The sequence below is a fragment of the Acomys russatus genome, chromosome 4 (assembly GCF_903995435.1).
Source record: "Acomys russatus chromosome 4, mAcoRus1.1, whole genome shotgun sequence".
Taxonomy (NCBI): Eukaryota; Metazoa; Chordata; class Mammalia; order Rodentia; family Muridae; genus Acomys; species Acomys russatus.
Genome location: NC_067140.1, coordinates 48,837,123 through 48,864,527, shown reverse-complemented (window position 1 = coordinate 48,864,527; position 27,405 = coordinate 48,837,123). Strand labels below are relative to the sequence as shown.

Genomic DNA, 27,405 nt, shown 5'->3' with positions numbered 1-27,405 from the left:
ACTATACAGGCCTGGTTGGCCTCAAACTCAGAGCTCCACCTGGCTCTGCCTCCCAAGCACTGAGAATAAAGGTGTGCACCAGTTATGTGATGCTGAGGATCACACGTGTTAATCAAACACTTTCCCAACTGAGCTACATCCCAATCACACATGTAGCATTTTTTAAATGAAAAATATTAATCATTAGAAAAACAAAATCAAAACCACATAAAATACTATTTCACTTTAACTGGATGGCTATGCAATGAAGAAAAATATAAGTTCTGAGAAAAGACATAGAGAACCTAGGATCTTCAGGCATCATGTAAAGTAACATGACATGGTCTCCATCCCTTTGTCTGTACTGGGGATGAACATCTAGGGTGAAATGTATGCAAGGCATATGCTCTCCCAATGAGCTAATGCTCTAGTCTCTGGCAGTTTCTTAAAGTTAAATACAAATTTACCATAAGACTCAGCAATTCAAGCCCAGTGTGGTGGCTCACGCCTTTAATCCCAGCAGAGGCAGACGAATTACTTTGAGTTGGAGGCCAGCCTGCTCTACAAAGCCAGTCCAGGACAGCCAAGCCTACACAGAGAAACCCTGTCACGAAACACCAAAAAGATCCAGCAACTCTACTCCTACATATTTACTGAAGGGGAAGAAAAACATATTTACACAAATATTTCTATGCCAATATTGAACATAGCCAAAAAACATAAACATTAGAATGTTTATCACCTGCTTAACAAACAAAATGTTTGTTCATATCTATATAGAACACTACTTAGCCTCAAAAAAGAATTAAGTACTCATAAGTCTATGTATGCATGAGCAGTACAGTAAGTAAAAGAGGACAGGACACATCTTGTGACAGAATCTCTTTATATGAAATGTTCATAAAAATAAAATGTATAGACAGCTTGGTTGCTTCAAGCTGGAGTAGGAATGGAAGTAACTGCACAATGGCACAAAGCTTCTCAGTGACAGAAATGCTCTAAAGATCTATTGGGACTGGAGAATGTTTCACTCTGTACTTTCAGTCAGTGAATTGTATATTTAAAACAGGTGAGTTTCATGGTGTACATTTTATATCACAATAAAGCTTTATAAAGGGAATTATCAAAATTGTAAGGCAAAGACTTGTTGTAATGGCCTTGTAAGCTACATATTCTCTTTTTACCCATGTCTCATGCATTTAATAGCACCTTTCTTGAGCCATAATATAGAATTGTCCTTCTCCCCAAAAGACATGTTATGAATGCTTCAAAAGCAGAGACACACAGAGAAAAATCTGAAATGGTATGAAGGGTTGAAGACTCATACAAAAAAAAAAAAAAATCTCCTAACAACCAAAGAACAAAATATGGCCCTAAAAGAATAAAAGCAGACTAAGGGATTGAGAAGGGACCAATATTCTAGCATTACTTCAACTTCTAAACTGATGTACATACATTTTCTTACAAGAACACAATGCTTACAATCAGTAGCTTGCTTGAGAAATACAATAGCAAAATGGAGCTCATGGGATGATTTTCTTTACATAGTAGTTATCTTCTACCTCAAAGATAAAAAGGGATCTATTCATATACTCTACTAGAATGGCTGCCAAATCAAAAGATAAAACAGCTCAAAGTGTTCATACACTCCCTGCCTTCTCACAACAAAGGAAACTCATTATATAGGAATGAAACATGTCTGGACAGGTCAAGACAAATTAGTTTTCTCTTTATATTAATATACTACATTGACTATTCACATTGTATTTAACTTTGCAATTCAATTAGACACTTTCTCTATGAAAACAAAGCAAGCTGTTGAGAAAGACACTCTTCTTACCACAAGAATCCCTTCCATACGTGATTATCTCCTAAGAAACATGAGAATGAAAATAGTTTTTGGCCATTACCTTTTTCCTTCTTCCTTCCCTCCTCCTTCCCAAATGAATTTTAATTGAAGATTTAAAAAACAAAATAATATAATAATAATAATAATAATAATAATAATACATAAATAAGAAATAAATTCAGTAGTACAATGTCTTAACCACTTGGTCACCTTGTTAAATAATCCCAATACTCAGGAGGCAGAGGCAGGAAGAGTCAATCTTTTGTACACAGAGAGACCCTCTCAAAAAAACAAACAAAACCAAATCACTTCCAAAGAATGTCTTGAAAAGTGGATGTTCTAAAAATTGGCATTTTAAAAAACAGGGTGTTGGAGGGCACATTTCAATGGTACTATGCTTGCCAGGCATGTACAGGACCCTGGGTTTGAATCTCTAGACCTACAAAACTCAATAATTAAAACAAACAAACAAACAAGAAACCTATTAAAAGTGTATGGAAAACGATGTACTGTGTAATCCCAGTGTCACAGTTAATCTTGGTTGTCAAAGTGACTACATTTGCAATCAACTACAACCCACTCAGATGGACATGTTTTTTTGAGGTGGAAAAGACTCACCCTAAATCTGGGCCATACTTTCAGGTGGCAGCCTAAAGAAAATGACATAGAAGAAAGAAGTTTTTGCTTTTTGCCTGCTGCCCTCACTCTCACTGGCCAAGTTCCTTTATCCTGTTCCTGAGACATTCCTTCACTGGCATTAGAACCTACTTCTTGGGGATTCCAAAAGACACGAAAGACTGGCAGTCTCCAGGACTCCAGCACCAGACCAGGACTGTTGGGAAATCCAGCCTTGTGGACTCAACAGTGACCAAACCCTTTGCCTTTCCTTCTGGAGACAGGCACAGCTGGATTACTCAGACCACTGCCTGTAAGCCACTCTAATAAATCCTGTATATCTTTATTCTATCAGTGCTATTCTTTTAGAGAACACCTGGTTTGTTTGCTTGTTTGTTTGTTTGTTTATTGGTTTTTCAAGACAGAGTTTCTCTGCATAGCCTCCCTAAGTGCTGGGATCAAAGCTTTGTACCACCATGCCCGGCTCCTAGTTTTTGTTTCTTTTATTTTTTAAAGACTGTATTAATCCTCATCCCCAAATAAAACAAGAACAGACAAAGGCAAATAAGATCACATCAAATTAAAAAGCTTTTGCACAAAAGAAGCATTCATCAGAGAGACAACCTAAAGAGTAGGAGAAAATACATGCAAATTGTACAATCTGACAAGGAGCTAAATAACCAGAATAAAACAGGAACTCAAAAACTGCAATGGCAGAAAAGTAAAAGAAAGAAAAGAAAAATCAAGCAGCTTGATTGAAAAATGGGCAATGGACCTTACTACAGTTTGGGGCTAGAATGTCCCTGAACGTCTCCTGTGTAGAAGGAGATAGGGCCTGGTGCAGAGTCTGCAGGAAGTAGGTCACTGGCAGCATACTTCTTATCTCTTAGCCCGGTCCCTCCCATCTTCTTTCTTCTTGGTTACCCTGAAATAAGCAGCTTTGCTCTACAAGGCTCTCCACATCACAACTTCCTGTCTTCACAGGACCACAGCAATGAAGTCAAGTAATCACGAATTACAACCTCTGAGACTGAGTGAAAATAAACCTTTGCTCTATCAGGTAGTTTTCTCAAGTATCCTGCCACATCAGTGGTAAGCTAACATAACAGACATTTTTCAGAGACAGACAAACAAATAGCCAAAAGAGTATTAAAAAATGTTAGATAACATCATTAATAATCAAGGAAATGCAAATCAAATCACATTAGATTATTACCATATTCTGTTAGGAACGCCAACTCTCAGAAAGTAAACAAAACAAGTGCTGGCAAGGATATACAGAAAAGGGAATCCCTTGGGCTGGTGAGATAGCTACATATATAAACTTGATGACCTTGGTGATCTATTACCAGAACCCATGTAAAGACAGGAGAGAACCACTCCCTCTGAGTTGTCCTCTGACCTATACATACACACTATGGCACACATGCACTCTACCCCACCTACACAGACACAGACAGACAGACAGACAGACACACACACACACACACACACAAAGTACAAAGTTTACAAAAGAAAAGGAATCCCTATACCCTAATGATGTGAATGTTTATTAGTATAGCCACTATAGAAGACAGTACAGAAATTCTTAAAACAAACAAACAAACTAGCAAATGATCCTGCAATTCCATTAGTGGATATTTATCCAAAAGAAATAATTCAGTACTTCCCTGTTTACTGTAACACTATTCACAATAGCCAGGAAATGGAAATAATCTGTTGACTAGTGAATGAACAGATAAAGAAAATGTGGTAAATATAAAATACAGAACACTACAGAGGATGAAACCTTACAATTTATGACCCTGTATGGAAATAAAGATTTTGTAAGTGAAATAAACCAGTAACAAAAAGAGAAGTAACTCATTATCTCCTATGTGGAATCTAATAAAGCTGACCTTACAGAAGTTGAGAGCAGAGGATGACCTGGGTGGGTTGATCAAGTTATAGGGAGATGTTAGTAAGAAGTTCTGGGATGTCAAAGTACAGCAGTGACTATAGGTAACAATTATATACTGTGTATCTCAAAAGTCAAGCTGGGACCATACCCAGTGGCACATGCCTGTAATTCCAGCACTCAGGGAAGCAGAGGCAGGTGGATCTCTGAGTTCGAGACCAGTCTGGTGTACAGAGTGAGTCCAGGACAGCCAAGGATACAACCGAGGAACCCTGTCTCAAAACAAAACGACAAAACAAAACAAAAAGTCGAGCAGGAGAGATTCTGAATATTTTCACCCTAAGGAAATGGTTAAGTGTTTAAGATAGATCAGCACAATCTGATCCAACAACACAAAAAGTATAGATGCATCAAAATATCCCATGTACCCTATGGATTTTTATGTTACAAGTCTGCTTAAAAGTACACCTTTAAAACCGAAAAAGAAACTACCAAACTTATGTTGTGGATTGGGACACAGCTCTGTGGTAGAGTGCTTGCTTAGCATGCTTAGGGCCCTCAGTTCAATCCCAAGCACTGTAAAACAACAAAACAAAGCTTTAACTTTGCTGGAGGGACTATGGATCAGCTCACTCACTTACAGGTTTTTCTATTCTCTAAAAATATGAATTATTCTCATTGAATGAGATAGTCTTTTTAACTTTTTCAAAATTAGGAAAACCTAATCTAATTTTCTTACTTCTGCTCAGCTGCTTCAATTTATTCTTTGATTTCTTGCTTTGAACTGATTCCTCCCTGTCTGCTTTCAAACATGCTCCAGTTTCTTCTATCAACACCTATACTCTTTCTGTTTTCCTTTCTTGCCAAATTTCAACAATGAGTGCTTTTTAGTTTTCAATTGGTCTTTAACCCTTTACAATTTTACCTTATTCTGTTGTTTCATGTAAAAAAAAAAAAAAAAAAAAGTCTGTCAATGTGACTGTCTATCACTTGAAACTATTTGGGAGCCAGGCATTATGACAGTCCGTAATTGCAACATTCTAGAGGCTAAAGCAAGAGACTGAGCCGTGAGTTCAAGGCCAGTCTGGACTACATAGTGAGACTTTGGCTCAAAAGGCAAAACAAAACAAACAATTTAACAACAACAAAGAATAAAAGGAAAAAGAAAAACAAATACCTTTCACCACCCCAATAAATAAAACAAAAGCACCTAGCAGGTACCTTGTAGCACTTGCTACTCATGGAGCACAGCCAGGGCACTGTGAAGGGCTGCTCCTTCTGTATCACCTGTCAGCTGTTAGTTCATCGTTTCATGATCCTTCTCCATTTCTTTTCTTTTTTTTTTTTTTTTTTTTTGGTTTGTTTTATTTGTTTGTTTGTTTGTTTTTTTTTTTTTTGAAACAGTTTCTCTGTGTAGCCTTGGCTGTCCTGGACTCACTTTGTAGACCAGACTGGTCTCAAACTCAGATATCAACCTGCCTCTGCCTCCCGAGTGCTGGGATTACAGGAATGCACCACCACGCCCTGATCTCCTTCTCAATTTAGGACACAACTATGCTGCCTTTCCTTGTTCGTTTCCCTTCTCTGAGTTACCTTTCCTTTAACAGCTCTTTTCTCTCTACATGAACATTGAGAGTACATGTCTTCACAGCTTCAGTTACTTTTCTAGACCACTTGGCTTCCACACATCTAACACTACTAGTTTCTAATCAACATGTCTAAACAAAATTTCTTCAGCTGGGCATGGTGGCGCATGCCTGTGATCCCAGCACTGGGGGGCAGAGGTGGCGGGTGGATCACTGTGAGTTTGAAGCCTGCTTGATCCACAGAAACGAGTCCAGGACAGCCAAGGCTACATAGAGAAATCCTGTCTTGAAAAACAAAAACCAAATAGCTCTTCAATTGCCAGCCCAATAATGGCACTTCCTAACTATCATACTTGAATTACTAAGACCCAAAATTCTCTCAGACTGGAAAGCCAGGTTTATTTTTATTTCTCTTTCCTTCCTTCCACCAAGCCACTGTCTTCTTGAATCTTCCATCAAGACATTTCCTGGCTCCATTCTGACCTTCCCTTTTCTACTGTCAGAAAAAGCCTAAAATACTGTAAGAATAATTAGTTGCTACCCCCAAGCCCCCACCTGCCCTGCTACAGGTCTTTTCCTTGTCCCTATAAACCATCTTACACAATAACAACTGCCTATAGTGTTCATGGAAAAAAAAAAAAAAAACACTAGTACAGCATTTCCCAAGTTATGTTTAAGTTAAATCTTAAGGATGCCTTACTCTGTTAAATAAGTACGGCTATATTGCATGTTAAAACTATTTATTGGAAATCTAGTATACCTAAAAAGGTTCTAAGACATTCAATTATGTTATTTAATTCTGTGATACCCAGTATTAGCTACCATAGGTTTTGGGATGGGTTCATGTATGTATACTAAACTATCTAAGCATTAAACTCCCTCTTTATCAGGTACCATACTGTTGAGGTATTAAGTTTTTTTTGAAGGGTGAGAAGCCAGGAACAGTGGTTCGTACCTAATTCTAGGATTTAAGACGCAGTGGCAGGAAAATCAGAAGCTCAAGGACACCATCTACTCGACAGCAAGTTTAAGACTAGTCTGGGCTACATGAGATACCCTCTCATAAAAGAGAGAAAAATGAATTGTCCCAGCTTTTTAATGGGCGAGGAGACTGAGAAGGAAGTATTCTACTTCAGTGATGTTAAATATTAGTAATTGTATAAATAATCTTATAAGAAATCTGCTGGATGCCAGGCATTGATCTTCTCCCTATGCACTTACACATACATCTGCACTTTTTTATACAGATGAGAAATGAATTTGCCCTAAAATCAACAGCAAAAATGAAAGTAGTAAGGGCTGGATTTTAGGTATTCTCTTTCTATACTGTAAATAATCTTAACCAATACATTATACCATCTCCCATTTGACAGTAATGAATACATATATAGACAATGCATATACTCAGGGATAAATAGACCTTCTAGTTTATGATTTTGGTAGACTTTCTATTCTGAATCCATTTTCTCAATATTATTATGAATATCAGAGATTACATATACTATAGCTATTAACACTCACAGCATTTACATAAAACATAAATACATATGATATAGTGCTTTGGAAATGAAACTGAAGAAAAACAAAAAGTTTATGAAGTATCAACACATCTTGTTGTGCCAAGTTTAAATTGACTAAATAATTTACCATCCAAACCAAGACACTGCTGAAAGTGAAAAGTGGTATTATAAAAAAAAATGTTAGGACAACAGGCATAAACTAAGTCTTTTCCATACAAACATAATGTATGTGTATCTGACCTTAGTTCTAATGTTTACTGTTCTACATCTATTTTTTAAAATAATTTCTTTCTATGAAAATTATCAACAACTTAGCCAGGTGGTGGTGGCACATACCTTAAATCTTAGCACTCAGAAGGCAGAGGCAGGTGGACCTCTGTGAGTTCGAGGTCAGGCTGGTCTACAGAGTGAGCCAGGGCTACACAGAGAAACCCTGTGTCGAAAAAAACAAAAAAATAAATAAATCAACTACTTAACTATAATACTGAATAAACTATATAACTTGAATAAACTTCAACTATATTATGCTACATGAAGGAAACTAAAATTTAAAAGGCTATTTTCATGATACCCTAAAATAGCAAAAATATAAATGTAGACGAAGTATAAATAATACCCAGAGACTGCACGCAGAGAAAAGCTTACTCCAAAGCCATAAATACTTTAATATAGTAATGATTGTGTCACTATATGGAAGTGGCAACTCATAGAAATCATATCACAGTAACTCTCTTTAAGGAAATTGGGGAATAAGACTGTTGTGTAGCTTAGCAGTAGAAAATGTGCAAGGATCTGGACTCAATCCCCAGCACAAGGGGGAAAATAGGGGGAGAATTAACAGCTTTTCACTAGCATTTTTAGACATTAGGACTTGCTTGAAGAAGAAAGAACTATGGGCTCATACCCATGCTCCTCCCTTTAGGAAACCAGTCTATTCTTGAGTCCTGAAAGGTTCAGAAACATCCCTAAAACACCTAGAATATATATGTTCTGAATGGAAATTACCAAAGCCAGACCAACTGGTTCTAGTACTCAACTGTGTGGGTTGGATCTGACTCTGCAGACCAAGGTGAAGATGCCCTCAGTGACTTTGTATGCGATGGCATGTGGGAGTGTAAACAGCTGACTCAGCAGAGGCCTCTGGCTCTTTTCATCTTTCTCAACTCTCTGGGAACCTTACTGCTCACTGTGTAATAGTACGTGCCACAGCTTACTGAATAAATGCTAAAAACTCTCTTCAATCTTACAGTCCAGTGTAGTTTAAAGAGCAGGCTCAAAAGAACCAAGCAGAATTTCCCAGCTCCCACCTTTAACAATCCATGTAACTCTGGAAGCAGCTGTGTTAGTTTTCATTAATAAAAGTAAAAATGTTTATTCATGTAATTTGCCTTGACTTACCCTGAAAGAATTAAAAACCCACAAATAACAAAATGGGACCTTTAAAAAAAAAAAAAAAGACCTTTGTTGTTTGTATATATTTTTTCGTTTTTGAAGACAGGGTTTCTCTGTGCACCTTGGCTGTCCTAGACTTGCTTTGTAAACTAGGCTGGCCTCGAACTCACAGTGATCCACCTGCCTCTGCCTCTCAAGTGCTGGGATTAAAGGCTTGCACCACCATGCCTGATAGGACCTTTGTTTTAACAGAGGAGAAAACTGGTTAAAAAAAAAAAAGTGGGAGTAAACAATCACCAAGCCACAGAAGCTTAATCTTTTTTTTTTTTTTTTTTAACATTTTTATTTAACTTTAATTTATGTGCGTTGGTGTGAGAGTATGAGATCTTAGAATTACAGACAGTTGTGAGCTACTATGTGGGTACTGGGAACTGAACCCTGGTCCTTTGGAACAGCAGACAGTGCTCTTAACCACTGAGCCACCTCTCCAGCCCCCAGAAGCTTAGTCTAAGGCAAACAAAATTTCTTTGAGACAGAGTCTCACTATGTTGCCCAGGTTGACCTGGACTTGCTGTATAGGTATGGTGCCATATGGACCCTGAGAACTGAATTCAGCCCATCGGGCTTAGAAGCAGGTGTCTTTACCCACTGAGGCAACTTTTCAGCCCAAAGTTACTTTAAAATCATTATTGTTGGGTTAGAGAGATGGCTTAGCGATTAAGAGCACTGTCTGCCCTTCCAAAGGTCTTGAGTTCAATTCCCAGCAACCACATGGTGGCTCATAACCATCTACAATGAGATCTGACGCCCTTTTCTGGTGTGCAGGCATACATGTAGGCAGAACACTGTATGTGTAATAAAATTTTTAAAAATCATGGGGCTGGGGATTTAGCTCAGTGGTAGAGTGCTTGCCTAGTAAGCGCAAGGCCCCGGGTTCAGTCCTCAGCTCTGGGGGAAAAAAAATCATTATTGTTGTTATTATTGGTAGTAGTGCACGTGTGTGCATGGCCACATGGATGTCAGAGTTGAAGTTTGTGTAGTTCCACATTTATGGAAACCCAGATCATCAGGCTTATGCATCCAAGTGTTTTTACCCACTGAACGATCTCAAAGCAGCTCCCAACCCCCTCACATTCTTGATCTTCCTGGTCCAGGCTTCCAGGTTCTGGGACCACAGGCACACACTACCATTTGCGGCTCACAGAGAGAATATTTTGAGGGTCAAAGCTGATTTCAAAGTAGCAGGCAGTTTGGCAGACTATTATTGAATACTACACAAATAAGAAAAGGAAAGGTGGGGGGGAGGCAATGACATAAGACCAGACACAGGGGACAGGACACAGACAAACCCTGACGACACTGAAGCTATTTTATAAAGGAAAAGGATAGAGACGTCTAACTACTGTTACACATCCTTGAATACAGAAAGCATAACATTAACTAGCATTTTCCAAGCTTTTGTAATGTTCTGTCTCTGGTAATGTTGCCTTTTTGTTGAAACAAAATGTTTCTTCTCTAGGAAATCTTCCCTTTCCTCCTTGCTGCTTTATCATGGCCTCTCTTATCAAAACTGAGATTGAATACTCTTTTCGGAAGCATTTCTTGATTCTGGTCTTGGTTCAAGGCTCCCAACAGCACCTCTTGGAACACTGAGTTTAATATTGCATAGTTTAGGATTTTAGCAAATAACGAATACATAAGGGCTTAAATGTAAGATATGACTGAGCAGTCACTGATTTTAGTCTGTCTCCTCCTGCCAATTAAACTTCAAACATTTTAAAAACTTTTTTTTTTTTTTTTTTTTTGGTTTTTCGAGACAGAGTTTCTCTGTGTAGCCTTGGCCATCCGGGACTCACTTTGTAGACCAGGCTGGCCTCGAACACACAGCGATCCGTCCGCCTCTGCCTCCCGAGTACTGGGATTAAAGGCGTGCACCACCACGCCCAGCTTTTAAAAACATTTTAAATTTGTCTTAAATTACATGTGTATATGTGCACATGAATGCTACTGTGTGTGTAGAGGACGATTTGTCAGAGTTTGCCCTCTCTCTCTGCTGTGTAAGTCACAAGGGTTGAATGCAGGCTGTAAGACTTGGCATTTTATCTACTGAGCCACCCCTAGACAGGGACTGCACACATTAACATATACTACCTAAAATACAATTTCACAACTACTACTTAGTGTAAAAATATACTACATGTAGGTATGTGCGAATGTGCACACACACACACACACGCCACTCAGTGAGCAAACATGCATCATCAGGAAACATTGGTATTTTGAGGTTTATTTTAAATGATAAAAATGGCATCTTGGTGCCTGTAGAGACTTGTTGGGAACAGGACTTCTAAAAGGCAAGTATGTCTGGAAGACTGTGGATGAAGGCCATTTTTTGCTAGCTCTAAGGAAGTTCTCTAGCATCAAAGAGAACACAGAGTTCTTCTTAAAGTGTTGAAAGTATTTATGCCTGAGATGAAACCGGGTTCTCCTTAGACAAGAGATACAGTTATGTATACAGAGTGAAAAACAACACAGTGACTCCTGGCCAAACCAAACCAGAGTGATCTGGGAAAAGGTAACTTGGGCCTATGGAAACAAGCATGGTTCATGGCAAATTCCAAAACAACTTTCCCGCAAAGGCCGCAGGACACAAAAGCTATGTGATGCTGTAGCTTTCCCAGATTTAAACTAATGAAAAGTAAATAAATAAAAGTGGAAAAGAAAACAGCTCATATATTCCACTGTTAATTCACTACTTACTATGTGTCAAATATGAGTAAGTAACACGTCTTATTTCTGAGAAGAAGGACAAGCCAATAGAAATTAATTATACTATCAAAAAAGCCATGGGTGGGGGTCGGGGGGGCTGGAGCAATGGCTCAGCTGTTAAGGGCACTCTTAACTACTGTTCCAGAGGACCGAGGTTCAAATCCTAGCACCCACATGGCAGCTCATAACTGTCTGTAACTCAAAGATCTGACATTTTCATATAAACATGCATGCAAGCAAAACACCAATGCATATAAAATAAAGGTAAATTTAAAAAAAAAACAGTCATGGTCAGTACCAGTTACTAGAAGCCAGAAGCAGTCTATCTCATGGAGCACTGAAGCATTTGGAATATCCCAACTAGACCTGAATTGTGATGACAAATGGGAAATTTAAAAAATGAAGGAAATGGGGGCTGGAGAGATGGTTCCGTGGGTAAGTACAGGCACTGCTTTTCCAGAGTTTCCAGAACTGACAACAGGTGGCTCATCGCTATCCTTAACTCCAACTCCAGGGGCACCTGACACTCCTGCGCTCTGTACTCATGTACACGTACCCACACAGACACACACATATAATTTAAAATGATAAAAATAAAAAAATAAAATTTTATATAAGAAAGATCTCTCCACAGTAAGTCTGTGCACTCAAAAATCACAATGTAGGGCTGACTTATTTCTGTATTTGCAATTCTTCTAAAAAAAGAAATAGCTGATTAATTTGAACATAAACGGAAAGACAAAACAGAGAAAATGACAGTCATCTTTACTGGAAACAGATCAAGTTGACAACATCCACACCAGTGATCAACAACAGCATCATAGAAGAAGCTGTAGAGATGCTTCCTAGTGATACAACAGGAAATACTACACAACACTACTACCAATAATATTTTTCCAAAGCAATCTAACATGAACATAATTACTACCTACCAGTGATCAGTTCAAAAGAAATAGTAGCAATACAGGAGGAATTTGTTTATTACCACCAGGTACTATTACTTTTCTCAGTGCTATGACAAAATATCTGAAAACAAAACAAAACAAAACAAAACAAAACAAAAACAAAGTGAGGAAGGTTAACTTAGGCTCACAGTTCAAAAATATAGTCCACCATGTTGTGCAAATCATGGTGACAACAGCTTGAGGGAGCTGGTCACACTGCATCTAAAGGCAGAAGGAAGGAAGGAAAAATTGTGCTGCTCAGCTCCCTTTCTCCTAATGGTTCATTCACTACCAGACCCCATCTGGAAGAACGGTGCCACCCAGCATTAGTAGGAGTCTGTCTACCTCAGTTAACATAACCTAGATACGCCTTGAAGAGGCATGCCAGAGGCCTGTCTCAAGGTGGTAATTAATATTAACCATTATAAGGGCCAACTACAACAACCTGAAAATGAAAATATCTGGGGACAGGAATTAGTTTCCTCAATAGTACTTTGCAAAGGGAAAAAAAGTTCTACTGCTTTAACTTTCTAATCAATACCTAATTTAATAATGAACTGTTTAAGCTATTTGCTTTCAAATAGTCTATACATTTGTCCTGGTTAAGCTTTCTGTTGCAGTGAAAAGCACCACGAACAAAAGCAACTTGGGAAGCCAAACTAGGAGCTTCAAGCAGAAACCACAGAGAAATATTGCTGCCTCCCAGGCTCACATTCAACTACCTTTCTTTCTTTCTTTCTTTCTTTTTTAAAGTAGATTAGTATTATAACATTTATTAAAATAATGCTATGGGTTAATAGAAACAGCAAAGAACCAAAGAATTAAAATGCAAGCTATGTAAAATCCCAACTAAAACACAAAAGTGTCTAATGTATTATTCATCAGCTAACTAAAAGCCCAAAAAAGACAAGACACCCAATATAATAGAGTACTGCAAAACAATTGGCAATTTTCAGTAATCAAAATTATGGATTTTGCATTTTGTATCCTTTTCTCAATCAATAAAAAAATTCTTAGCCAGGTGTGATGGCGCATGCCTTTAATACCAGTACTCAGGAGGTAGAGGCAGGCAGATCTCTTTGAGTTCGAGGCCAGCCTGGTCTACAAAGTGAGTCCAGGACAGCCAAGGCTACAGAGAAACCCTGTCTCAGAAAACTTAAAAAAAAAAAAAAAAAAAAAGGGATAATCATTGCGATGTAACAAGAATAAATTAATAAAAAATTTTAAAAAATAAAAAAATAAAATAAAATACAAAAGGGGGGGGGGGCTGGAGGAGAGATGGCTCAGAGGTTAAGGGCACTCTCTGCTCTTCTAAAGGTCCTGAGCTCAATTCCCAGCAACCACACGGTGGCTCACAACCATCTTCAATGAGATCTGGTGCCCTCTTCTGGCCTGCAGAACACTGCATAAATAATAAAATAAAATAAAAAAAAATCTTTTGGATGTTATATAACACTATAAAACAAGATAGAAAAATATATTATAAACTTGTAACAATGGCTGTAAGTACATTATCTTACATGTTTCTCATAGGCAATAGGTTGGTTATGGTACATACATAGCATGAAACTACTAAGATAGTAAAGAATAGACAAAAAATACATGTCAGCTGTATGGTAACATACAAGTGACACTCCCATCTACCCATGCTAAAAAATTACATAATACTGTCAGGAAAAAAGTCTTAAAAACTACATACTTTAGTGTATATGTACCACAGTTTCTTTATCCATTCTTCTACTGAGGGACACTTAAGCTGTTTCCATGATCTGGCTATTATGAATAAGGCTGCTATGAACATGGTTGAGCAAATTTTCTTGTTGTGTGCTGGAGCATCTTCTGGGTATATTCCAAGGAGTGGAATAGCTGGGTCTTGAGGAAGCCCTATTCCCAGTTTTCTGAGATAGCACCAGATAGATTTCCAAAGTGGCTGTACTAGTTTGCATTCCCACCAGCAATGAAGAAGTGTTCCTCTCTCCCCACATCCTCGCCAGCTATTAAAAACAAGGAATTCTCGAAATTTGTGGACAAATGGATTGAGCTAGAAATGATCATAATGAGTGAGTTAACCCAGAAGCAGAAAGAATCAAATGGTATATACTCACTTATATCTGCATACTAGCCCAAGGGGCATGTCCCACGAAAGCCTTCACTTAACAGGAAACTGGGACAGAGGGGAGGACATCCTATTGGGACTCTAGATGAGAGAAGCATGGGAGAATGGCAAAGTAGAAGGATCCAGAGGGTACTAGAAACCTACAAGTAGAACATTATGATAGGCAGATTTGGGCCCAGGGGTCCCGCTCAAACTAAGGCACCAGCCAAGGACAATACAGGCGGTAAACTTTAAACCCCTACCCAGATCTAGCCAATGGTCAGAACACTCTCCACAGTTGAGTGGAGAGTGGGATATGACTTTCTCACGTACTCTGGTGCCTCACATTTGACCATGTCCCCTGGAGGGGGAGACCTGATGGCACTCAGAGGAAGGACAGCAGGTTACTGAGAAGAGACTTGATACCCTATGAGCACATACAGGGGGAGGTAATCCCCCTTAGGAACAGTCATAGGGGTGGGGAATAAGGGGAAAAGGGGAGGGAAGGAAGAATGGGAGGACACAAGGGATGGGATAACCATTGAGATATAACAAGAATAAATTAATAATAAAAAATTAAAAAATAAAATTAAAATGCTGGAAAAAAAACAAACTTCAAAAAATAAAAATAAAAATAAAATGAAAAAGTTCTTTCTACAAAAAAAAAAAAAAAAAAAAAAACACTACATACTTTAATAAGAAAAAAATTCAACAGAGTGATAATACCGAGAACCAAGGCATTTGGACATTCCAAAAGTCATGCTTTTTTCAGTTGACTCAAAACACTGCCAACTAGGTTTTCGAAAGTTTGTTCACAGTTAGCATTACTCATAAACATCCCACACTTATTGTTTTACACATTTACTTTCTTCCCCGTAAGAGACTTTTGATGGACATCTCAATGTCCAGGTATAACACAGCTGAGATGAGACTGGATCAAATACTGGTACTGTCTGTTTGTTTGAACTATCACCTCAAGTGTTCCAAGTGTTGCAAATTTATCCAACCAACCAAAATAAAAGTCAAAATGGCACAGCATATATTGTAAATAAACCAAAATCACCACAAGTGTAACAGACCGACAAAGCAGTGGTACATTAAACCAAAGCCAGCTGAGTACAAAACAATGACTGTCTATTATTGCATAGTAAATACACTGAGAATGGTTCCAAGTGAGACAGAACAATGGAGAGGTCACCATGAAGGTGACCAATGAGCATTCCCTGCTGACCTGTGAAGGCATGAGATACGGAAGAGGGCAGGAGTTGATAAGCCACGAGTCCACTATCACTTGAGATTTGCCACATCTGGCACTGAGTGGATAATGACTTAAGTGTTGAGATGTTAATAACTCAAGGGTTTAGATACAGGCTTTGTGTACAAACTGCTTCAACTATAAACTGTTTGAACTTCATTAGAGAAACTGAAGATGAAAAGGAATGTAGCGAGCCAGGTGTGGTGGCACACGCTTTTAAGCCCAGCACTCAGGAGGCAGTCGCTGTGAGTTCGAGGCCAGCCTGGTCTACAAAGCGAGTCCAGGACAGTCAAGGCTACACAGAGAAACCTTGTCTCAAAAAAACCAAAAAGAAAGAAAGAAAGAAAGAAAGGAAGGAAGGAAGGAAGGGAGGGAATACAGCTGAGCGTTTATATGCAATGTGATGTTAGCTGTCTGCATTACTTTAAAGTTAAAAGGGGGCAAAAAGGTCTATTTAGGAGCAGTTACTAAAGCCAGCAGAAGTGGACTACACCACATAATCTGATTAAAATTTGGCTACTTAACACTTTTTCCACAATAAAAAATGTCAAAGACTCATTTTTGTGAAGAAGTTTGTTAGGCATTACTATTATTTCCAATTAATAAGAAAAAAATTATATCTCTCTTCTCCAAATAAAATAGAGCTCTAATTTAATTTTGTCTGTAAACAGATGTTCAAATCTGACATAATTTTTTTAGCCTCAGAATCCTCTGTGATAACCCTGAAGACAGTAATAACCAAACGTACTCAATGATGATGTGTAAAAGAATAACATTTAAAATTTACTAGTCAGACATTAGAAGAGCTATTACATGTTTTCACAGTATCAGATTTGGCAAACTGGCATCAAGATAAGTAACACAAATCATATAATTTAGACCATCAACTCATTTGTCTCCCCTCATATCAACCACCTTTCTTTTAGAGTCCAGGGCCAGCTGCCATAGACCAGCACTGCCCAAAGATCAATTGATACAGACAATTCTTCAACTGATGAAGAACTGGGTTCCCTCTTCCCAGATGACTAGTTTTGTGCTAACTAAAATTAGCCAAAGAAACATTCCAATAAATACTCATTTGCTCAGCCTGGGAACTGAACCTAGGGCCTTGCACACACCAGGCAATTAAGTGCTCCACTACTGAGCTGCGGTCCCAGCCCCAACTCCTTCCTTTCCTTTCTCTTTCCTTCCTGTCTTCCTTCCTTCTTTCCTTTTTAAACTTATCTTTCGAGCCAGCCCCAAATCTGCATTTAAACATTTACTAAATTTGTAACAAAATAAACTTGGCAAATATGCAGAGATTGACAGGGATACTACAAAGACTTTTCTAAACAGGCTCTTGTTAGTAAAAATGGAAACTACTATCTGCATCTTTAATAAGATGTGTGCTAGAGAGCGCACGCTAGGCAACTGTTCTACCACTGAACCATATCTTATAAAACATGGTTCTGTTTTATCATTCTTTTAACCTTCGAAATTTGACATATGAATATAAAACTTTAGTTTAATCCAAGATTAAGTGAGGGGACTTACTGCTTTTAAAATTTATCTGTATTATCAGTATTATCTGTAGGCCTGGCTGGCGACCAATTAAGACACAGACTTTTGTTATATTTTAAGATAACCTGGGGCAGGACAGGTATCAATCCTCTAAACTACCTCCATAGTGGGGCAGGCATGGGAACCCTGCCTCAATCCCATGCCGTCTGCTTCCAATAACTTCTATCAAGTTACTTTCCATCCATAATCCCAAATACTTCTCAACGTTCCTCATCTGGGCCGGATTCTCCATCCACGAGGGCCATATGCTTCTCCTCCAGCTAACCCATGGCGGCCTTCCTCTCTTCATTTCAGGTCTCCTTTCTCCTCTCTTGGCAATCCTTTTTTTTTTTTTTTTAGAATTTTTTTTCTCTCTCTCAGCCCCACCTATCTCTTCTGCCCTGCCCAGGTGGGATGGCTTTTTATTAAGTAAAAGGTGGGTCACAGACAGAAAGCAGTAATTAACATCAAAATACATCAGCCCATCCCCCAACAGGGACTGGCTAAAAGTGCTTTCTGCCAAAACTGACAACTTAGGTGAAAAGAGAACCATCTCCTGCAAGTGTCACATGTGGACACACACACACTAAATGCAAAAAATTCAGTGTGAAGTTATGATGTTCTTGTGTTATTAAGCTAAAAAGAAAAGGCAATATGGTGTAACAGGGAAATACAAATACAGGGCAGATCGGGCACATGTAATCTCATTAAAGGGAGGGCTTAGGCAGCAAGAACTTGTCTCAAAAAACAAAAACAAACAAACAAACAAAAACTCCAAAGTCAGAGTTACTGAGTTTGAATTCTATTACAGTCACTTATTAGGAGTGTGATATTACTTAACTTGCTATTTTTAATAGTAGTACTGTAAGGACTTTGTTATGTTGTTTCTCATAATTAAAAAAAAAAAGGAGGAATGAATACAAACCGCACACACCTTTAATCCCAGCACTCAGGAGGCAGAGGCAGGCGGAGCTGTGTAAGTTTGAGGCCAGTCTGGTCTACAAAGTTCTAGGATAGCCAGAGCTACATAGTGAGACCCTGCCTCACACACACACACACACACACACACACACACACACACAAACAAAAAACAAAGAACAAAAAACAACAACTACAAAACCCAAAGCAGTGATTATAAAAAGAAAACCCTGAAGGCATTTTAAGAACTTCTGGTGTGTTCTATATAGTGTCCGTGCCCCCCCTCTCTCGTAGCTCATAGTTCTTTCTCTCACTGCTGGTCAGAAAATAATAAAGATCTTTGGAAATGTTGACTGAGGAGGACCCAACTACGATAAACACTAAAGTATGCCATGTAAAGTTAGTTTTTCTTTCCAATAAATGATAAGTTGGTTTATCACCCTTTTGGGTTTTGTTTGTTTTGGGGGGCAGGTTTCTCCTCCCCCCCTTTTTTCTAAAGATAGTCTTATACCATACCCTAGCTGTAGGTCACTATCTAGACTAAGCTAGCCTTGAACTCACACATTTCTCCTTTACTTTAGCAAGTGCTGGGTGTATTGAAGTCAAGTCATCACACTCCACTTTAAATTTAAAAAAAAAAAAAAAAAAAGCTAATTTGTGTGATTTACCATCATTGTCATACCTCTATCACTACAGCCAGCCACAGATCAGGAAATTAGGACTCTATACACACACATCCCTGAGCAAGGACAACACAGAACAAAGCCCCTACACAAAAGTGCAGCACGAATCAAGGAGAAACAAAGTTTGTTGTTGAAGCCCAGGAACTGATTGCTAATGCAAAATAATTTAGTCCTTCCATACTGTTAACCTATACAAGTAATGCCATCAGTACAGAATGATTTAGTTAGTCCCATTAAACTGATGCTCCCAAAAAGACATATTTTCTCTCTATTACTTAAGTTTCCAACAGGTCTGTCAAAAAGATGAGAAATTATTTATATGTAGCTGCAGTAAACAGCCCTTAAAGGCTGAGAAATAGTCTGCCAACCTCTCTTCATGTCAGACACACTGTCTAGGTGAGAACCACTCCTTTTCCATATCAGCCATTAGGTAATTATCAGGCCTAGTGTAGAGATCACATAAAAGAGATCACATATTCTCTTATGTGTAGCCTTGGCTGTCCTGGAACTTGCTACAAAGACCAGGTTGGTCTCAAACTCACAGAAATCTGCCCACCTCTGTCTCCTGAGGGCTGCAGTTAAAGGAGAAATATTCTTGAATACTATTAATTACTCGAGAACTAGGCTGTCTGAAACAAAAAGGTCAGGGATGTTACTTCTCAGCTAGTATGCCATTAATTCTCCGTGGATAAAACACCAAGTTTTGATCAATATGTAAGACTTGTTTTTACTACAATAGTGTACTATGTTGATGAAGACAGTTAAGTGGTACAGGTAATAGGATCGGTGCAGGTTTTTCCAGTGCTGAACAAAATTATATTTGGGAATTAAGAGGAGCAGACAGGGTAGTACTTTCATAACAGTTCAGAAAGAAAGACATGAGAGTGGATGCTTTACTAGCACTGCCTAACATTTGTATATTGCAGGGCTGTATTCTGGTTGGTCTATATTCTGGATTTTTTCCAGGTATTTAGAACGTATGTACTATTCTTGAAGGCTTGCTTTTCCTCAGCAGTCACCCATTGCTTCATTTCTTCATTCAACAGCAAATATCAAATGCACGTGCTGAGTTAATTACCACTGTAGGCCTGAGGGAAATGTCTGAAGGTATCAAACACAAAGATCCTTGCTCTCAGGATGCTTATGTTTCAGCTGCATTTTAAAGTTCCATTCTATCATGGGCGTAAGCTTTTACAAATGACTTCAGAAGAAATCCTTATAGTCAACTCACACTAACATGTAAAAAACTGTTTCTTTCCCTCCTCTCCAAAAGTCTCCCCTTGAAAAGTTCAGATATTTTACAGATTCACTGCTTCTCAGAATTGGAAAGACCTTAGATAATTTCAGTTTACAGATGACATTAAGCTATTTGTTCAAGAACACTTAATTACTAATAGAGAGTCAGGTTTAGAGCTATGACTCCAAGTAAGAATGCCTACTAATGGATCTGCAAATATAGTCTTAAGCCTAGTGAGAAAGGAATCATATGCAGGTCACAGGCATCTGGGAAACTAGCTCAAGGCAAAAGAATTTCAGGTGTTGAAAAACACATAAAGAGGGCTGGAGAGATGGCTCAGTGGTTAAGAGCACTGGCTGCTCTTCCAGAGGTCCTCAGTTCAATTCCCAGCAACTACGTGGTGGCTCATAACCATCTGTAATAAGATCCAGTACTCTCTTCTGGTGTACAAGCATACATGTAGGCAGAACACTGTATATAATAAATAAATAAATCTTTAACACACACAGACACATGGGGGGGGGGAGACAGAGACAGAGAGACAGAGACAGAGGAAAGGAGTCACATACGACCTTTCAGAACAGTCTTTACTACATCTCAACACTCAAAATGACTCAAAAACAAGGATAATAAATTTGACAAAAACATTTCCAAAAAGACACTTAAGATGAAGCAGGAATCAAGTGCTGTAAGTACAGCATTTGAACATGATAAGGAAAAGTCAAATTAGAGCCTATCCAACCACCAAACAGTATATTCTTAGTTTAAGGCATGCCTTTAAACATCTGCTTTTCTGAAGATATGGCCATAGCTCTTTTGGTAAAGTGCTTGCTATGCAAGCATGATACCCAATACCAACTGGAACAGTGCTAGAGGTGGCTCTATGGAGCTTGACAGTAACTGGAAAGCCCCAGGTCTCAGTGAGAGAATCTATCTAAAAAAATAAGGGTGAGACGGGCGTGGTGGCGCACGCCTTTAATCCCAGCACTCGGGAGGCAGAGGAAGGCGGATCGCTGTGAGTTCGAGGCCAGCCTGGTCTACAAAGTGAGTCCAGGATGGCCAAGGCTACACAGAGAAACCCTGTCTCGAAAAACCAAAAAAAAAAAAAAAAAAAAAAGGGTGGACAGATGATTCTTAGGAACATCCAAGACTGCCCTCTGCCCTCCATGTATACCTTTGGGATGCTGAGGCACAAAGATTGTCATGGTTCCGAGCCAGTCTATGCTGCAAAAATTAAGCCTTGTTAAAAAAACAAACATAAACTAAAGAAAACAAAACAGCTGGGTAAGGTTGCACAAGCCTGTAATCTCAGCACTCTGAGAGGCAGAGTCAGGCTGATCTCTGTGATTTTGAGGCCAGCCTGGTTTACAAAGCGAGTCCAGGACAGCCAAGGCTACACAGAGAAACCCAGTCTGGAAAAAACCAAAACAAATAAACAAACAAACAAAAAACCCAAACCAAACCAAAACAGAAGCAACAAAGAAAGCTAGTAATTTTTAAATGGTTTTATAGATTGGGAAAGCCAAAATTCAGAGGCCATATCTAGTGAGGGCTTTCTTCCTTTAATTAACATAGTGGAAGGCAACACAAGGGGGAGGGGCACATGAATGAGAAATGAACAAAAAAAGCACAGAACACAGTGGGAACTCATCAGAATCACTACCGTAGCAACGACATTAACCTATTGATGGGCATGGAGCATATGACTTAAATACCTCCCACTAGGCTCTTACACTGTCAACGTTACAGTTTAAACAGAAAAATGTATGTATGGAAGCCTTGCGCCCAGCTGACTGTGCTGTTTTGGAAAGAACTAAGAACTTTAGGAGATGGGTTGCAGCTGGGGGAAGTATCATCTGGCATTACACCATGTCCTTAGGCCCCTCCTGATTTTGTCTCTGTGTATATTGTCTGTCTCTGTCTTCCCCGACTCACTGCCACAATATTTTGCTTTGCCTCAGGTCCAAGCTATGAGTTGGAACCTCTAAAATCCAGAAAAACAAACAAACAAACATTTATCTTCTTAAATTCCCAGGTTATTTGTCATGGCTACCTAAAAACTAACAGTTACAACGACAAATTAGTTTTGAAGGGGTCATTTAAACAACAGCAATCAAGCAAAATGGCTGATAAAACACCAATACTGACTGGTGTATTTTATGACATTCGATATGGGCCATATATTTTTAAAGACAATTTCCTATTCCCCTGGGGGAAAGTGGGGATAGGAGTTATAGTCAGTTTATAAAACTGTGTAAACCACACATTAAAAAACAAAACCTCAAAATTAGTCCTTTAAACTCTCTGCTTCATGATCAACAGATTTAAAGCCTTATCTAGTAACAGAAAAAATGGAATCTTTTTAAAGACAAGGTGAAGCAGAAAGCTTGCCATCTGAACTGTAAGCTTAGTATTAAAAAAAAAAAGTAAAAACACAGAGAAACAATTGATTTTAGGATGTGGGGAAAGATTAAGTTGCCTGGTAGTAAGGGTCTTCATTAACCTCATTAGGAGCCAGGTGTAGCTTCTAACACATTTAACCCCACCACTTGGGAATCATAATCAGGTGGATTACTGCATTCCAGGTCAGCCTTGGTTACACAGTGAGTTACAGACCAACCATCCTCATTGTGTTGTCTATGTGAATACAGTTCACATTCCTGAAAGAAAATTACAAGCATACAATGTATTTCAGTGTTCCCACTGTTCTTTTATTAGCTTCTCAAACATCAAACCTTTGAAATGCTAAAGATTTTAATTCTGATTATTCATCTGTTTGTTTATTTTTGGGCAGGGTCTTACTATGTAGTCCTAGCTGGCCTTGAACTCTTTATGTAGACCAGTCTAGTCTTAAATTCAGAGCTCCACTTGCCTTTGCCTCCTCAGAGCTGGGGTTAAAGTCAGTCAGTCTTATCTATATAGTGCCCAGACAACGTTTTTTCAGTGCGGAGTGTCTATCCTAGGGTCCTGTTCATGCAGATAAACATTCTGTCACATCTCCAGCTATTTTACATACACACACACACACACACACACACACACTTCAATCACTGCGTTCCAGTATTTCTTCCTTTGAAATGGCTTTTCTGATGCATTGCAAAATCCCCAATTTCAAAGCAAGAGATGTGTACATGCAGTCACACATACAAATACTATAAGAGGCTTCTTTGTTTTGTTTTGTTTTTTTAACTTTTAATTTCTTTTAGGTTTATTTTATGTGCTTGGGTGTCTTGCCTACAGTATATATGTGTTACATGTGTTCCTGATGCCCACAGAGATCAGAAGATGGCACTGGATTACCTAACTGGAGTTATGGATGTCGTGAGCCACCACAGTGGTGCTGTGAAGAGAACTCACGTCCTCTGCAAGAGCAAGTGCTGTTCACTGATCAACTGTCTCGCCAGTGCTCCAAAAAGTATTAAACAATGGACAGATGTACTGAGTTAAAGCAATGAAACCCAAACGGAGAAAACTGTATCTCAGTTTTTAAAATGTAGTTATGGTTTTGTTTGTTTGTTTGTTTTTCCGAGACAGGGTTTCTCTGTGTAGCCGTGGCTGGCCTAGACCCACTTGTAGACCAGGCTGGCCTCGAACTCACAACAATCTGCCTGCCTGTGCCTCCCTAGTGCTAGGATTAAAGGTTGTGCCACCATGCCCGGCCCATATTTATGTATTTTTAATGTACTTATTTTATGAATTTATATGTGTAGGGTGTTCTGAATGTACACCATATGCATGTTGTGCAGGCGCCCTCAGATGCCAGAATACAGGCATCAGATAGCCTGGAACTATAGTTACAGTATGTTGTAAGCCATCTGATGTGTGTGCTGGAAACTGAACTCGAGTCCACAGCAAGCAAGTGCTCTTAACTGCTGAGCTGTCTTGTCTCTCTAAATTATAATCCCAGTTTTATAAAAAGGAAGGTAGTTATCAGCCCTTAAAGGGTCCAAAGAAGCCATACATCAAAACATTAACAGTTGTTCTGTTGGGGACAAGTGTTTATAAGGTGACATATTTGGACTTTATTTTATATTACTTATTATTATTGTGTGTGCGTGTGTGTGAATGCACGCACATGCTAGAGTGCCAAAAGAGGTCAAAGGGTAACTTTATGGAGTTGCTTTTCTCCTCCTACCTTGGTGAGGAAGGGTCTCTCTTATTTTTACCACTATGCAATAAGACTGCAGGCTGGGTGTCCCTCAAGCTTCTGGGGGATTCTCTGTCTCCCATCATAGTGCTTGACTGGGATTATAGACTTGTGACACTCCACCTACCATTTAGGATATTTTTTGTTTGTTTTCTTAACATGGGTTCCAGGATCAAGCTCAGGGCATCAGACTTGCAAGGCAAGCACTTCTGCCCACTGAACCGTCCTGTTGGGCCTTATGATTTTTTGCTTATGTATTGCACTTCTACATTTCCTGTTTCAAATGAACACTTGTTATTTTTTAGTTTAGATAAAATAATATTTAAGTAATTTAACCTCAATTTTGGCATTCTCAATGCTACTGTCTATCTCCTACACCTCTCTTCTCCAGGACTGGAACAGCCTTCTGGAGAGCTCTAAACCAGCTTCTCATGTTATTATTGATTCTAGTTGTGTTCCTGAAATTCATCACTCATACTTACCTACCGCATATGCAAGCAGAAGCCAGCTGCCACATAAACAAACAACTTAAAACAGGGCTTCTCAACCTCAGCCGCACTGACTTTCGGAGTGGGTGGGTCTGTCTGATAGTAGGATTTTTGTAAGTATTCCAGCCTGCGGTCAGTAGACTGACAGGATCAGCCCTTCCGTACCAGTGTGGCAACCCAGCCAGGGGCTGTTCCAGAGGATCCAACACCCTCACACAGATAAATATAAACACCAATGTAACATAAACTAAAAATAGATTATTTTTAAAAAGTTTGACAACCCCAAATACCCTATGGAGGGAAAAAAATGAACACAGGTGAGACTCACTGACACAAAATTTTACAAATTCCCAAATCTTTGTGCACTCGAGAGCTCTGTGTATGTGTGTGTATCTGACATGTCTCATTTCCAGCATTCCCCAGTCTTGCTTCATATGTTAACCAACATGAACTTTTCAAAAGACCAGGCTTACCGTTCCCAATAAAAGCATTTTTTTTTCTGAATTCCTCAGTAACATTCCCTACCTCCTGGTCTACTAAATGTCTTACCCAGCCCTTCAATGGTTAGTTCTACAGCAGCTTAACTCAGTCCCAACCATATACATCCACTGCACCAATCAAGAAGAGCAGTGTTTTGTAACTAATCTCACACCAAACACCAATCCCTAAGATCGGCTGCCTGAAACATTTCTTGCATAGAGCTGACTGGATCCAGCATGGTGGACATTGAGACATGCAAAACCTCAGTATCTGCTGGGCGGTAGCATTTTAGGCAGAGGCCAGATCTCTGTGAGTTCCAGTACAACCAGAGCTAAAACAAAGAAACCCTGTGGGGGAGGGGGGAGGGGCGGGAGAAACAGGAGGAGAACAAAACAAACAAACAAACAAACAAATCTCAATAACCTATGAATTAAATTTAAAGGTTTTGGTATAAATAAGTGTGAACTGCTGACTACTCAAAAAGTGGTTTGCTTTTGAGCAGCATTTCTTTCTTTCTTTCTTTTTGTGTGTGTGTGTGTGTGTGTGTGTGTGTGTGTGTTACTAAGTACATTTATTCCAAACACAAAGTTTTAAAGAAAAATGCTCCCAGCTGTTCTCTACAGTCTCTGAAAAACGAACCCATAAACTTTATGAGTTCTATTTACCTTAGAAACAACTTTTGTTGTTGTTGTTGCTGTTGTTGATGTTTTGGCTCAAGCACAAAACTTGTTTGGTCAACATGAGCGGAGAATGTGGTTGGAGAGTGGATTCATTCACGTGTACACAAAGGTGTACTCAAGCTGAAGTACATGGACCGGCAACACTGTGCACATTAGTAAGTGTGAGACAGAGGAGGCAGGGGGTACCCTGCATGGGGTCCAACTGTAGTAGTTGTGAAACCTTCACTTCCCTGTGCTTGTTTCCCTGTCAAAACGATGATAATACCACCTATTCCAAAGCAACGCTCTTAAAATAACTCTTAGCACGCAGAAAAACAAAATAAATAGTATCACTCATTATGGCTGATTACAAGGCCAGATACTAGCCAAGCCAGGCCCTCCACGCATAAACTTCCGATTTGATGAAGCTGATTTAAAAGAAAGAAGAAAAATCCGGAATGATTTTACACAAGTTTCAGGTATTAGGCGGACTAGTGTCCCAGAATTCTTTTAAGTAAGAAATTGGCAGTACTTATACAACTCATGCCTCTTCCAATGACCTTTTTCTCCAAATCTACGAAGAAACTGATATAGATATGTTTTCAAGGAACTTTTGAGCCACTATAAAAACAAATCAACTCTTTGTTATCGCCAGACTTAAGCCCAGTTAAGCGCCTAGGTACAATTACAGAATAACTTTTCAGAAAGCACAAGGTCTTAAAAGTTACAGCCAACAATTCTTACGCAGCTATGTCAAGTTTCTGTCCTGAGAAAACAAAAGCCAATCTGTCTGGGAATCAAAAATGCTCAGAAAATAAGGAAATGCATCAACCGGGCCTAGACAGGTCTCAGGAAAACCTGTCCTCGCACAGAAATCCTCTCACGCGCCCGTCCTTCCTCCCTCGTGGGGTGTAGATGTCGACTCCACCCGGAGATAGATAAATGACAGCAGGTTTGGTGCAAACCTCTCCTCCACGGGGGACCCCAAGAGGCCTGCGGCTCTAACGTCCCTGCCCCGGCCGCCCGGGGGCTCCGCGGGAGACGGACGGCCCCACCCGCCCGCCCGCACGCGCCCCGCCCCGACCCCGCCGCCCAGCCCCGGAGAGGCCGCCGCCGCGGGGCCTGCAGGTGGGCCCGGCGAGCCGCTCCGGAAGCCGGCGCCCGAGCAGCAGCGGAGGTCCCCACCGGCTCCGGCCGTCACTCACCGGCGCCTCATGGTACCGCAGCGCCCGAGCCCAGCCACTGTGCTAAGGAACCGCGCCCGGCAGCTCGGAGCGTCTCTCGGATCCAGAGCCGGGCCCCACTCACAGCCATTCAAACACCGCCGCGCGCGGCCCGCCGGGATAGCTATCC

The 27,405-nt window shown here is 39.6% G+C and overlaps 1 protein-coding gene across 2 annotated transcripts in view; it reads right to left on the bottom strand.

Moving 5' to 3' along the window:
* The window catches only part of Katnbl1 (katanin regulatory subunit B1 like 1), a 45,229-nt gene extending 17,824 nt beyond the window's left edge, over positions 1-27,405 (bottom strand). For both annotated transcript variants that reach the window (XR_007830516.1, XM_051144325.1), the window contains exon 1: positions 27,258-27,405. The gene's annotated coding sequence lies outside the window, so the exon portion shown is untranslated. The remainder of the gene's footprint in view (positions 1-27,257) is intronic.